The 14,174-nt window shown below is 38.0% G+C and overlaps 1 protein-coding gene and 1 long non-coding RNA gene across 5 annotated transcripts in view; one reads left to right on the top strand and one right to left on the bottom strand.

Annotated features, from left to right (window-relative positions):
* LOC148132596 (uncharacterized) overlaps positions 1 to 7,961 on the top strand; it is a 39,420-nt gene extending 31,459 nt beyond the window's left edge. The window contains exon 3 of the long non-coding RNA XR_015748267.1: positions 4,899 to 7,961. This is a non-coding gene — a long non-coding RNA (uncharacterized LOC148132596). The remainder of the gene's footprint in view (positions 1 to 4,898) is intronic.
* Positions 1 to 14,174, bottom strand: part of CCBE1 (collagen and calcium binding EGF domains 1) — a 200,355-nt gene that overhangs the window by 66,734 nt on the left and 119,447 nt on the right. The gene's annotated exons all lie outside the window — the stretch shown is intronic.

Here is a 14,174-nt window from a genome sequence, read left to right as displayed (position 1 = left end):
GTGAAGTATTCCAAAATACTAATTTGTGGCAATGTGAAGACGGGTCTTACAGCGTCTTCTACGTGGAGTGACCCACTCTTCTGTGACCTGTAAGGGACCTAACATCTGAGCCTCTTAGATGAGCCAGTTTGGTGTAGTGGTTAAGATGATAGTGCGCTGGAATCCGCTTTAGACATGGAATCTGGGTGGGTGACTTTGGATCTGGCACTTTCTCTTGGTGCTCTCTAAGCTTGTCTGTTTTCTTGCTCTTTTCTTGAGTAAGTTTTATTACTCAAACAAGGTAACATCATCTTATGATTGTATCTTACGATTAATGATTGTAACTATGATTTATGATCTATGACTTATCACTTTGTTTTTTGGTTGAGAGTTTATGCACCAGAGACGAATTCCTTGTGTGTCAAATCATACTTGTCCAAGAACAGTATTCAGTTCTGTTCCATTCCATTCTATTCTGTTCTGTTCCAAAGTCAGGATGGGAAAAAGAGGAGGCAGAAGGAAGATTAGGTATATTCATTGCCTTGAGTTACTTACAAAGTAATAAAAGTGAGATTAAAAAAAAAATCTACAAAAACTCAATATACAGTATGTATGTGTATGTTAGTATTCCCTAGCTACAAGTTTTCCCTATTATTTTGTTTCTTTAAATCAGGGGTGTCAAACTCAAGGCCCAGGGGCCAGATCTGGCCCATGGATGCTTAGATCTGACCCACAGAACCACCCTGGAAAAAGCAAAGGACCGATGTGCGGTGCCTCTGCCAGTGAAAACAGAGCTGTGTTTTTGTTGGCAGAATGTTGCAGGATGCCGTTGCAGCCGAAAACGGAGCTCAAGAGCCCGTTTTCACTGGCAGAACGCTCGGGCCACCACAGGCACCCCCGACATGAGTGATGTCGAACTGGCCACGCCCACCCTGGCCCCAAGGTCAAACACAACCCTGATGCGGCCCTCAGTGAAATCGAGTTTGATACCCCTGCTTTAAATGGATTGTTTTATTCTACTTATTCTGGTTCCCCTTCCCTCCCACCTATTTTACAATTTACCATTGTAAATTGATTCCGGATTCTATAATATAAATACATTTACAAAATAAGAATGATAATGATTAGTAGCATTGAAATGTTACTATGAAGACAAGGCAGGCGACATTTTTGGAACATATTAAATATCTCTTACAATTGTGCAAGTGAAGAGGAAGAGTTGTTTTTAAAGCAAGAAGTTTGTTTTTTCCGATTATCTTTCAAAAGTGTCGTCAATGTTAATTCACCTCATAGGAGCCAATCTGACACACTTTAAAAGCATTAAGTGCCTTTTATTGGCAAAGATTATTTGGTTAGTTCCAACAATACTGAACTCATGAATCAGCCTGCTTAAAAATGTATTCTGCATCAATAAAACAAACATTATCGAGGAAAACATGTATATGGTTAATTTATTTTTATGAGACAGGTAGATTATGGGGAGATCAACAAAAGGTTGCATTGGAGCATTTTTTAAAAACTCTTGGGTAATAATCATGAGGAAGGGATACAAAGCAAATCCAGTAGACTTCATAGTAGCTGAATAGCTCAGCATGAAGAATTTACATTAGAATAATTAGAAAACCATTCGGAACATTTGAGACCAGATTTGGTATGGGTCCAGGTTCATCTTTCCACACCTGCCTTTTTCCTCTCCCCTTTGGGTAGCCTATATTGTCCAATAAAAAGTATTGATAAGCAGCCTTAATATCTATTTTCAGAACCAGCAATAAGAAGAGCCTATTCACAAACAGAAAAAGGTGTCACATGGAGATAATTTTGCCATTCCTAGTACCTTATGAAGATATCGAAATATCCTTGTATCCAGGGGTGGGATTCAAATTTTTTAACAACCGGTTCTGTGGGCGTGGCTATGTTGGTGGGTGTGGCTTGGTGGTCATGTTATTGGCTGGGCATGGCCAACTCAATATCACTCACATCGAGGCACGCATCTCCTTGCCTGGCCTCTCATGACTGTGGGGATGCTGCAACAGTCGTAAGTGTGAAAATGGTCATAAGTCACTTTTTTCAGTGCCATTGTAACTTTGAATGGTCCCTGCACACAAGCAAAGTACCAGCAAAGGAAGGGAAAAAAACTCCAGAGACATTCCTGAGACAGGAAGTCTAGTCCTGCCAAGTATGTAATAAGGGTTAACGGAGAGGCAATTTCTGTAAGCAACACCAGAATGTTTCCTTCCTGCCTTCCTTACAGGATTAGGCCAGTAATTTCTTCTAACAACCGGTTCTCCGAACTGCTTAGAATGTTAACAACCGGTTCTAGCGAATAGGTGCAAACTGGTAGAATCCCACCCCTGCTTGTATCTCATTGTACACATGTAGGGGTTTGTAAGGTAAAGGTAAAGATTCCCCTTGCATATACGTACTAGTTGTTTCCAGCTCTAGGGGGCAGTGCTCATCTCCGTTACAAAGCTGAAGAGCCAGAGCTGTCTGAAGACGTCTCCGTGGTCATGTGGCCGGCATGACTAAATGCCAAAGGTGCACGGAATGCTGTTACCTTCCCACCAAAGTGGTCCCTACTTTTCTACTTGCATTTTTACATGTTTCGAACTGCTAAGTTGGCAGAAGCTGGGACCAGTAACGGGAGCTCACTCCATTACATGATACTAGGGATTCGAATTGCCGAACTGCTGACCTTTCTGATCGACAAGCTCAGCGTTTTAGCCACTGAGCCATCGCATCCCCTTTAGTAGGGATTCTTTATCTGAAAAACTATCTACAGGTAGTCCTTGACTTATGACCTGAATTGAGCCCAAAATTCCTATTGTTAAGTCAGACATTTGTTAAATGAGTTTTGCCCCATTTTATGACCTTTCTTGCCACTGTTATTAAGTGGATCACTGCAGCAGATAAGTTAGTAACATGGTTCTTAAGTGAATCTTGCTTCCCTATTGACTTTGCTTGTCCAAAGGTCACAAAAGGGGATCACGTGACCTTGCAATACAACAACGGTCATAAATATGAACCAGCTGCCAAGCAGCTGAATTCTGATCATTTGATCATGGGGATGCTGCAAAGGTCATAACTGTGAAAAATGGTCATAAGTCACTTTGTTCAGTGCCCTTGTAACTTTGAATGGTCACTAAGGGAACTGTTGTAAGTTGAGGACTACTTGTATTATAAAGGAAAGAACAGAAGGGAAACCAGAGGCCTTGAAGTTAGTTGCCCATCACCTGTTAGCACTGTACATAATAAGATAAAGTAGACCCAGGGGTCATCTGGTCATTTTTCTTATAATCTTATAATTGCTTTCTTACACGTGAAAGGAGATATATTTATAATTATATCTAAATTTCTACTTGTACATATACACGAGAATACCTATGCTATGCAATTACTGTTGGAATTTCTTGGTGTTATCCTTCCAACTGGACTGTAATGTTCACCACCCCTATTTGTTATGGTGTTGTCTACAGCAGCTGAGTCAGAGACATTCTGCATCTGATCAGAAATGGAGGATTTGCCATCATTATTTAGAAGCAACTTACACCTGTAGATTATCACATTTTAACCATTACATCCAGGGGTGCACTGCTAACGGCTCTCCCCAGTTTGGGTGAACCCAGAGCTAGTGTTAAGGGGGGTTTAGAGAACCAGCAAATCCCACTCCTGGCTGGCCCACCCCACCCTGCCCCTCCCAAGACTCCCCACATGGCCCGTTTGGATGCCAGGCAAGTGCAAGGCCCTTGCAGAGACTCGGGGAGGGCAAAAAATGGACCTCCCGGAGGCTCCAGAAGGCTGGAAATGGGCCTGTTTCTAGCCTCCGGAGCCTGGGGAAAGCCGTTTTCGCCCTTCCAGAGGCTCAAGGAAAGCCCCCCCCCCATGGTGCAGGAGGCCAACTAGGCCACACCCACCATGGCCACGCCCACCCAGAAACCAGGCAGAGAACTAGTTGCTAATATTTTTGAAACCCACCTCTGATTATATCACATACAAAAAAAACCCTATCCCTCATGCCAATCTGAATATAATTCAAATAAACAGGAAGAACAGAGCCTTAGACGTGAATCTTAAATATCAGATATATGTATTTAGCCAGCAGTAGTAGAAGAATGGTTCTAGATCATTTAAAGTGCAGAAATAGCATGTGTGATTAAGTCTAAGAAACTGCTGCCTAGCATAGATTATATGGTAATATTGGATTTGTCTGTTGCTGCTAATTCAGGTAGCTATCGACTTACAACCACACAATTTTTGCTATTAAGACACTTGTTGAATGTTGCCCCATTTTACGACCTTTCTTGCCATAGTTGTTAAGTGAATCACTAAAATTTTTAAGTCAGAAACATGGTTGTTAATTGAATGTGGTTTTCCCATGACTTTACTTGTCATAGTGTCACAAAAAAGACATTGCAACTGATATGAGCCAGTTGCCAAGCATCCAAATTTTGATCACTTGATCACTGGGATTCTGCAATGGTTGTAAGTGTGAAAAATGGTCATGTCACTTTTTTCAGTGCTTGTCTAATTTTGAACGGTCACTAAAGGAATGCTTATAAATTGAAGATTATCTGCATTCTTTTTGAAGAGGAAGAGTCTATAACATGTTTTCCTATTTTTCTTGCTTGGATCACTTAACATTCTTACTGTCTCCCCTGGTTCCATCAATAAGATCAATAAGAAACATAAACACATTGACATATCTCTGCAATTCACCTCCTGCTCTCTGCTCTAAATGGTACCAAATCTGCAGGCTTTTCAACTAGAGATCTTTTGCTTCTTCTACCTAACCTTGGAAGTCAGAAACTGAATATGAAGTTTTCTGTATGCAAACCAGCTGTTCTGTCATATAGATATCAAGGGATAAGCTTCTAAGTGAGAAAGAATGATAAAATATATCATTTTATTTCTCTTCCTTCCAGAGAACTCAGCGTTCATCTCAAATGGCTCTTAAGATTTGCCAGACACATGATGGTTCAGAGGTTCCAAGCTCTGTGGGCTAAATGACTCAACCACATACTGTATGTTTAAAAGATTATCTCTCCAATTTGCAGATTTTCCTGACACAAATCACAATGAAAGCAACTGGAAACTTGAGGATGTCAACGGTATTTTGATCTTGCTGGCATTTAAATTACACATACTCATGAGTGCACAAGAATTTGGAACTATTGTATGTTGGAGGGACATATTTTTTAATTTTGGCTACATGAAGTGTTTATTAACAATTGGACAACATATGAATAAAAACAATCAAGCAATTTGTCCAAGGAATTATATAAGTCCTTGATTCAAGGCCTTAAATCCAGTGCATGCTGTTCCTTCAAAATATGTCTAATAAATTAAAGTTAAAAACTTGATTTTTAAGCAATTAATTACATTCAGAGCATGGTGTTCCTTAAAACGAACAAAATATATAAATTTTAGTTCATGGAAAACTAGTACTGTCAAAATTTTAAGTGACCTGAATGGGAGCCTCAATACCCAGATTTTAAGTGAAGATAAAATAAAGCAAAAATCAGTTTGTTAGGACCTAATTTCACATCCAATAAAGGGCACATGTGATAGCATTCAAGGAAATGATACCATTTTAGAATTCAGAATGATTCTATGGTTGACTGATTTATCACTGTGTGAAGAAATCCTCCACTGAATATTCTCTCAATATGGTTTTGCTTTCTGTGGACTGGTGTTTTTTGATGGAGAAAATTGGCCAAATAGGTCTTTTTCTCAAAGTAGAATACTTCCTTTTCCTGAATATATAAATAATATTTACCTACACCAGAGACTTAAATTCAGTACATGCAGTTGTGTTTGCTGCTTCCAAAATACTAATCCTGTGCTACCATTTTTTATTTCCACAGTGCATGGTTCGATGCAAAACAAAACACAACAAATGTGCACATCTGACCTTACTTCTGTTTTGGCCTAAAGCCCAACTAATCTTGCAGGATTTGTGTGAATAAAGAGAGGTTTGGGGATGGTGTGGTGAAATAAAAAGACAATTAAAGAAGTAAATATACACAGCTGGATGGAATGCCAGATGAGCCACAGCTGGGGGACAACCATTGGATGTCTGACTATTCAGTAGAGTAGAAGTTGTGACACACACTTAATGGCAGTTTTTAAGAGAAATCCTACAGAAAACATGGAAATGAAACCAGCCAGCCAGGGATCAACATCAGTCATTCCAATTAAATAGCACAGATACAGTTGAAAGAGAAGCCAGATTATCAGTGAGATACATACTCATATTCTGTTATTCCAGAGGTCACTGAGGTGAATCTGTAAGATACAATCAGTGTCTTCTGATCCCCTGGAATGTCTTTTATGAGCCTCCAAAGGGGATTAACTTAATGGAGGTCTATGTTTTTTCATGATATTTTAGCACATGATGTCCTTTAAACAGAGCTTGTGTAAATTACACTTTAAATACTTTTTAAAAATCATGCATTATTCACTCTAGTGCACTATGTGGGGAGAACATATCATGCTTTAGATCATTTTTAAGCTGAAATGTTGAAAATTCAAAAGGATTCACAAATGTTTAAGCAACACTGTATGTCTTGAGTTTTCATTTTTATCAGATTTAAGTTAAGTTCTAATGGCTGAGTTGGATTTGAATTGAATAAAAGAAATAAAAGATTTGAAAGGAACAGCTAGGCCTTTCCTGTCCTGGCACCCTCTAGAGAAAGTAGGAATTGTAATTGGAACTTTGATAATTCCTAATGACGAGGAAAACTATCAGATGCAATCCAAGTATGTCCATTATAATGTAAATACTTCAGGATTACTAATGGAGTACTTGTGGATATCAGTGTGCCACTCATCACAAAATACTGTTTCCCCTTCTCAATATTTTTTACCAAGTATCACGAGATAACAAAACCTTGTAAGTCTGTATCCTGCCACAAGATCTCATGAGGTAACAAAGGCCGCACAAAATCTCATCTGAAAACACGATCTTGTGAGATTTCTGGAGACTGGAGCTACACAACTTTATTTATTTTATTTATTTATTTGTAAAATTTATTGGCTGTCCATTTTACCTCAGGATAACACTGAGTGGCTTGTGGCTCCCTCTTCTATTGACCAAGTATTACAGCTAGAAGCTTTGACATCTGAATGCTGGGACAACATTATTTTTTATTCCTACTTCATATTCATTTAGACCTATTTAAATTCTTCTCTCCAGGCTGTTATAACTACAAGCTTAGCTTCATATCAGTTTAACCAACATAGTGTTTAAAATAAATTTGGGGATTGCATTCCGGTGAGTGTGTTGATTGCTCCCCAGTCCATCTTTGTAAAGTTAATAACTACTGAGTACATTTGGTCTATCTTTTCCTCTTTGGAGTTCTCTGTAATTGATTTCAATGTGGGAATTCATGACGAAGGCAGTGCTTGACTTGTAAAAAGATATTGACTCTCCAAGTGCATATCCTATGTCACTGACTAAGCCAGGAACTGCTTTCCAAACTGCTCAAAATACAGTGGAGCCAATAACCACATTCCACTCTTAGCCATATATCTTATTACGAGTCTGATGAAAGCTGTAAGGATGCTGTCAAGCTGATTTTCCCCAATTTCCCCCAACCTGGAGTTGTCTAAATGTTTTGAAGGCTCTGGCATTACAGTAGGCTGCCAATTAAGTTAAAGACACTTGCCATGGTATGCAAATTCTGATATAAGCTTAAAACCCGGATTTCTAATAGAGTATCTCCTTGATTTTCAATTTAATGCCATGAAAAATACCTTATTAATGATGATATACTCCCCTGAGCCTAAAATTCATAATACAAGTTCCGTAGAATTCTTTCCCTGTTTAGTTATAAATTGGTGTTGAGCTTTGGGCATTTTTGATGGGGACTTAATATGTTTACTTAGTTTTTGTTTGTTAACCAAGAGTTTATATTCTGGTATGATCACATTGTGTCACAGCATTTTAAGGAATTTATGGCATTGAATAAATTCTTTTCAAAGTGTTTTTTTCCTGCATTATTTGTTTGTAAATTATAATTGCTTTTTAATTTCCTTAAATTGTTCCATAAAACAAAAACAACCCCCCTTTGGATTACTTTTAAACCATGAAAATTATATCTAATAAACAACCAAACAAACAAACATGATTGCAATTCCTAGCCAGAAAATCTTCCAGTCAAGCAACAGAATGAAACAAATTGAATTTTATTTTTGTTTACTTAGGAACACACTTTTCTTTTACAATTTTCCTCTTTTTATTTGGAAATATTTACAGCAGTTCCTATATAAATATATGTAAACAGGATTCTTGCGTGTATTTTCTTCCATGATGACTTAGCATGAAAGCAGTTATACTAGTCTATAAAAGAAATACTTGCCAGTTATTTAAAATAATTCTTTGCTACTTTAAAGCAGTTTACAATGTTTTAATTTTTTTGGATAATACAATACAATACAGGATCACTGACAAGAAGCCATGTAGAAATAGAAGAGTGATGAAAACAGTGGCTACCAAAGTTTTAAAATTAAAAGTTTTGTTTTTGTCAATTAATAGTGGCGTCTTCAAGGAAAGCCAAAACAGGAAGGATGTCCCAAAGGTGCTTTTAAAAAAAGCAACTGGGTTTACTTGATTTTTCTTGAAGATGTTTCATTTCTCATCCAAGAAGCTTCCTCGGGTCTAACTAAATGGTGGGGAATGGAAGGATTTATATTCTCTGTAGTCAGCCAGTATATGGCTGGTTCAAGAATTCTGGGAGTTGAAGTCCACAGGTCATAAAGAGGCCATAGTTGCCCAATCCTGATCATTAAGTGTTGTACCTTATGATTCTTGACGAATGTATCTTTTCTTTTTATGTACACTGAGAGCATATGCACCGAAGACAAATTCCTTGTGTGTCCAATCATGCTTGGCCAATAAAGAATTCTATGATGTAGACTATATTGTATAGAAAACATATTTCTATATTCCTATAGATAATGACTGATGATTAAACTACAAAACAAAGATATGAAAAAGGCCTTGCATAGGGAAACGGTCAAAAAAGTAAGCTGACAGCAATGACCACACAATTGAAGCCCCATTTCTTTTCTACATAGGTGGTCAACCATTTTTACTTTTTTGACTCCTTTTTGACAATGCCCTGATATGAAGGAAAACGGTGGATTAAATGGAATGAGATTAATAAAGCTTGGTTGGTTAGAGTCAATGAGTACTTCAAAAGAAAGATGAAAGTAGTTTAAAGAAAAAAAGTCATTTACAGCTAGTCCTCAATTTATGGCCATAACTGAGCCCAGATTTATGGTTGTAAGTCAGGACAATTGTTAAAAGAATCACACAGGACCATGACTGATTTTATGACCTTTGTTGCAGTGGTCATTAAGTAAATACCATATGTGTTAAGCAAATACCACACTCATGAAGTAAATGCTGTGGTCATTAAACAAATCCGTTTTCACCAATCAGCATTTTTTCCAGAAATAAACTACTGCTATAAAACAGCATTTTGGTCTGGTATAAGCAAGCAGGATAGGAAGGTATTATGATTGATGCTGTTGAAAACTAATCTTCCCTATATTTGCCTTTCTTTTTCTTATCTCATGCCTTTAATTTTCTTTGGCTTACTATTCCTTACTTCTTTTCTGAGCTCTGAATAACATTCCAAAAGGGAATAATAAAATGGATATGGACGAGTATGTTAAGATACATTTATCTTAAAAATATTCATTTCTGTTGCAATTCAGCCTTGTTATATAAGATTTTCTTTAACAGAATAACAGAGTTGGAAGGGGTCTTAGAGGTCTTCTAATCTAACTTCTGCTCAAGGATACTATACTATTTCGGACAAATGGTTGTCCAATCTCTTCTTAAAAACCTCCAGTGATGGAGCACACACAATTTCTGGAGGTAAGTTGTTCCACTGATTAATTGTTTTAACTGTCAGGAAATTTCTCCTTCATTCTAGATTGGTTCTCTCCTTGATTAGTTTCCATCCATTGCTTCTAGTTCTGCCTTCTGGTGCTTTGCAGAATAGGTTGACTCCCTCTTCTGTGGGGCAGCCCCTTAGATATTGGGTAAATTAACTATTCAAATTACAAAAAAAGTGAAATATTTAGGGATACAAATGACAGCTAGATGAGGAACACTTAAAGAAGATAACTACGAGAGATTACTACAACAGATTGCGATAGACTTGGAAAAATGGAAAAACTTACAAAGATCTTTAATAGGTAGAATAGCAACAATTAAAATGAACATATTGCCAAAAATATTATATTTAATCCAGACGATTCCAATAAGACTGAAAAAAATACTTTGAAGATTTAAATTAAATGATGTTGAAATTCATTTGGCAGGGGAAAAAGACAAGAATGAAGATAAAATTACTGCAGGACGCAAGAGTGAGAGGGGATTTTGGATTACCCAATTGGGAACTATACTATCAGGCAACAATATTGATGTGGATGAAGGAATGGATTGTACTGAAAAATGCCAGATTATTAACGCTAGAAGGGCATGATTTACAATTGGGCTGGCATGCATTTTTATGGTATAAAGAAAGTAAGGTACATGGATATTTTAGGAGACATTATAGTAGGGATGCTTTATTAAAAGTATGGGAAAAATAAGAGATTATCACTATATGAAAATACCAGTCTGGCTATCAACATTAGAAGCTTTTACATATCCACAGCTTTCTAAAACGGAACACATTAAGAAGAATTAAACACTAAAAAACATTCAAAAGGAACACATGAAGAAATTTTAAATGAAAAGGGTGAACTCAGAACAAAGCAAGAATTAGAGTTACAAGAGATAAAATTGAATTGGTATTCGTATTTGCAAATACATACAAGGTGTGAGAAAGACATTAAGATGGCTGGGTTTTATAAGGAATTGACTGAATTGGATAAAATCCTAACAGGCACTGAAGAGAAGTTAATTTAAAAAGTATATGGTTATTTACTAGAAGTGAAATTAGAGGAAGAACAAGTTAAAGAATCAATGATTGCGTGGGGGAAAATCTTTGGATATGGAATAGACTTGGATAAATGGCAGATACTATGGTCTAGAAATTATAAATTAACTATGTCAACAGCCTGTAAAGAGAATTTGTATAAGATGTTTTACACGTGGCATTTACCCCCATCGAGAATTGCCAAGATGTTTAAAGATAAGTCGGCGAAGTGCTGGGAATGTCAGAAGTTACTAGGATCATACTACCATAAGTGGTGGACATGCACAGAAGCTAAAAAGTATTGGATTAGAATATATATGTGGCTGGAGAAAATGATAAAACAATCTATAGATTTAAAACCAGAGACATTTTTATTGGGAATTTTGCCTGAGGGTTACAACAGTTAACCTACTTGATTATCAATGTATTAACAGCAGTTAGGATTGTATTTGCAAAAAATTGGAAAAATGAGAAAATTCCGATGGATGAGGAAATAATTAAGAAAATAATGGAATGTGCAGAAATGACTAGATTGACAAGGGCAATTAGAGAACAAGAGGAAAAAGATTATTATAAAATTTGGAATTTATTTTATGATAGATAGAAGAGTAAGAAATTGAAATATGTAAGTACAGTATAATATTTATTACTGATAAACGAATGAGTTAGACAGAGTAAGAAAATGAATGTGAAATATATTATTGAAAATCAATAAATATAATGTTAAGGCTAATACAATAAGTGATATATGTGATATAAAATACTGATTAGAAGTATTATAAACATATAAAGTAAAATATGTATGATAATGGTATTATGTGCACAAAAAAATGTGTACCCAACTGACACACTGATGAACAGAAAGAAGGTTTTATTTGTTTGTTTTTGTTGTTATAAATTTTTTTAAAAAATTAAAAAAAAAAAAAAGATATTGCAACCCTGCTACTGTATCACCCCTAGTCCTTCTTTTCATTAAACTAGACATACCCAATTCCTGCAACCATTCTTTATATGTTTTAGCTTCAGTCTCCTAAACATCTTTGAAAGCTCTTTTTGGTAACACAACTTTTTTGTGTGCACTTTTAAAGCCTTTTCGAAAATTACATCAGATCCCTGGGGTTCAATTCTGAATGGACTCAAGCAGGGGTGGGATTAAAAAATCCCAGCAACTGGTTCGCTACCCGGTTGCTGGGTGGGCATGGCCATGGTGGGCGTGGCCTACCAGAACTTCCTGTTTCTGGCTTCTGGTGGGCCTTCAGAGCCCGGGGGATGCCATTTTTGTCTTCCAAGGGTCAGGAGGCTTCCCCAAGGCCTCTGGAAGGGAGAAAACAGCCTTACTGGGCTCTGGAGGCTCACTGGAAACTGGAAACAGGCCCTTTTCTGAATTTCTGGTACTTCTGGGAGGGCCGTTTTTCGCCCTCCCAAGGGTCCAGAGGCTTCCCTAGAGCCTCTAGGAGGGCAAAACGGCCTCCCTGGACGCTGGAGGTCCACGGAAGCCAGAAACAGGCTTGTTTCTGGACTTCTGGTAGGCCCGTCCCCCCAAGCCTCTGTGTGGACCCTGCACTTATCTCCACCAAAAATGGGCCGTGTGGAAACTCCTGGGAGGGAGGGGGCAGGGTGAGTGGGGCCAGCCAGTCATTTGACATACCGGTTCGGCGAACTTTAATTTTAACATCTGGTTCGCCCAAACTGGTCTGAACTGGTAGAATCCCATTCCTGGGTTCAAAGAGGATTCAGCCTCCCATCCTTGCAATGTCAGTAAAATGAGAACTGAGATTTTGGGGGGAAATATGCAAATATGCTTCTTCATTGTGAACTGCCTTGGGAGGTCTGTAAAGCGCTACATAAGCCTAAATGTTATTGCTGTTTTCCCTTTGCTTACAGGATGGTTGGAATGGTAGCAATGGAAAGTTTCAGAGACAAGGAAGTTAACTGGCTTCAATGAATGTTAATACACAATTAAATATATTAAATATGAACATAACATGGAACCCAGACTGTAATTCTGCATAAGAAGGAAATTACAGTAGGATAGGGGAGAAGGAGATGATCCAATACCCCAAAATGTTATTTTACAACCCTACCTACAGAAAAAATTAAAGAACACAGTTTTGTTGTCCCACTTGGAGAGCAATAGAAAAAATCAGTAAAATATTTGAGCTCTCACTCATTAAAAGTGGACCAAAAATGTACTCAGCTCTTGTCCATGAAGAAATGTTTATAATTTGCAGCCAAGAAACACAAGAATCCCAAGGTCCTTCCCCTCCTCTTAATTTTTATTCCTACAAGTCACTGATTAAGCTGTTACCCCTCAGGACATCTCCCTTTGAATAAACATTTAAAAAATGAATCCTTAGATCACTGATAATATGAATTCTAGAAGAGGGGCCATAAGCTTATTAAGAAGGGAGACAAAATGAGGGCAGTAATCCAGATTAGCTGTAAGTAAACTGTGTAATGGGATGTATTATAATGCAATGCAATGCGCTATTAAGAAATTCCATTACCTCATTTGTATAGCTCTATTTATTCCAATCCATCCATGTCTTTGAAAGAGTAGGCAGGTCTAGCAAAGGGATAATACAGAATCTCTCTCTGTATCATCCTACTTTCATTACCTGAGGAACTATCTCACCCAATGAGATTGGGTTGCCCCATTCGCACCAACAGAAGAGGCATGCTGCGGATTATGTCAACCAAGGATTTTTGGCTGGCAGCAGTGGTGTATTAACCATTAAGCAGACTAAGCATGTGCTTAAGGAACCAGGCCCAAAGGGCATACCACAAAAACTTTTATGTAGCCTAAGCTTGGCTTCGTTTGTACAGTATGTACAAAGGAGAGCGCACCAGGATTTGTCAGTGCTTAGGGCACCAGTGGGCCTTAATCTGCCACTGGCTGGCAGGATCCAGGAGAAGAGACTTGTCTGCCAGGGCTCCCATCCTCTGGAACATGGTGCTCCTCAAGGGGAGAACTGCCCCCATCCTCTTGGTTTCCCCTAAAGGTCAAGGGGAAGCTATTAGGTTGCCTCATTTTGAGGGTGCAGGAATAGAAAACCTCGCAAACACCTTTTTAATGTGCCGATCTGCAGCCTCACGCATTCTGCTCCAGCATAGATTCCCATTGTTGTCAGAGGCCTAAGTGAGCTTGGTAGAAAGCAAATTAGCACAGGTGGTGGCACAGTGGCTCATGCCAGGCTATGTCCTTCCCAGAAGCCCATTGGCAGAAGGTCTTAAAACCTGGCTCTGTGAACTGGGGCCCGG

This window comes from Notechis scutatus, chromosome 2 (assembly GCF_049901735.1).
Source record: "Notechis scutatus isolate UNSWTSFEM ecotype Mainland chromosome 2, rNotScu1.2, whole genome shotgun sequence".
Classification (NCBI taxonomy): Eukaryota; Metazoa; Chordata; class Lepidosauria; order Squamata; family Elapidae; genus Notechis; species Notechis scutatus.
Note: the sequence above shows the minus strand (reverse complement) of the source record. Positions and strands in the feature narration are given on the sequence as shown.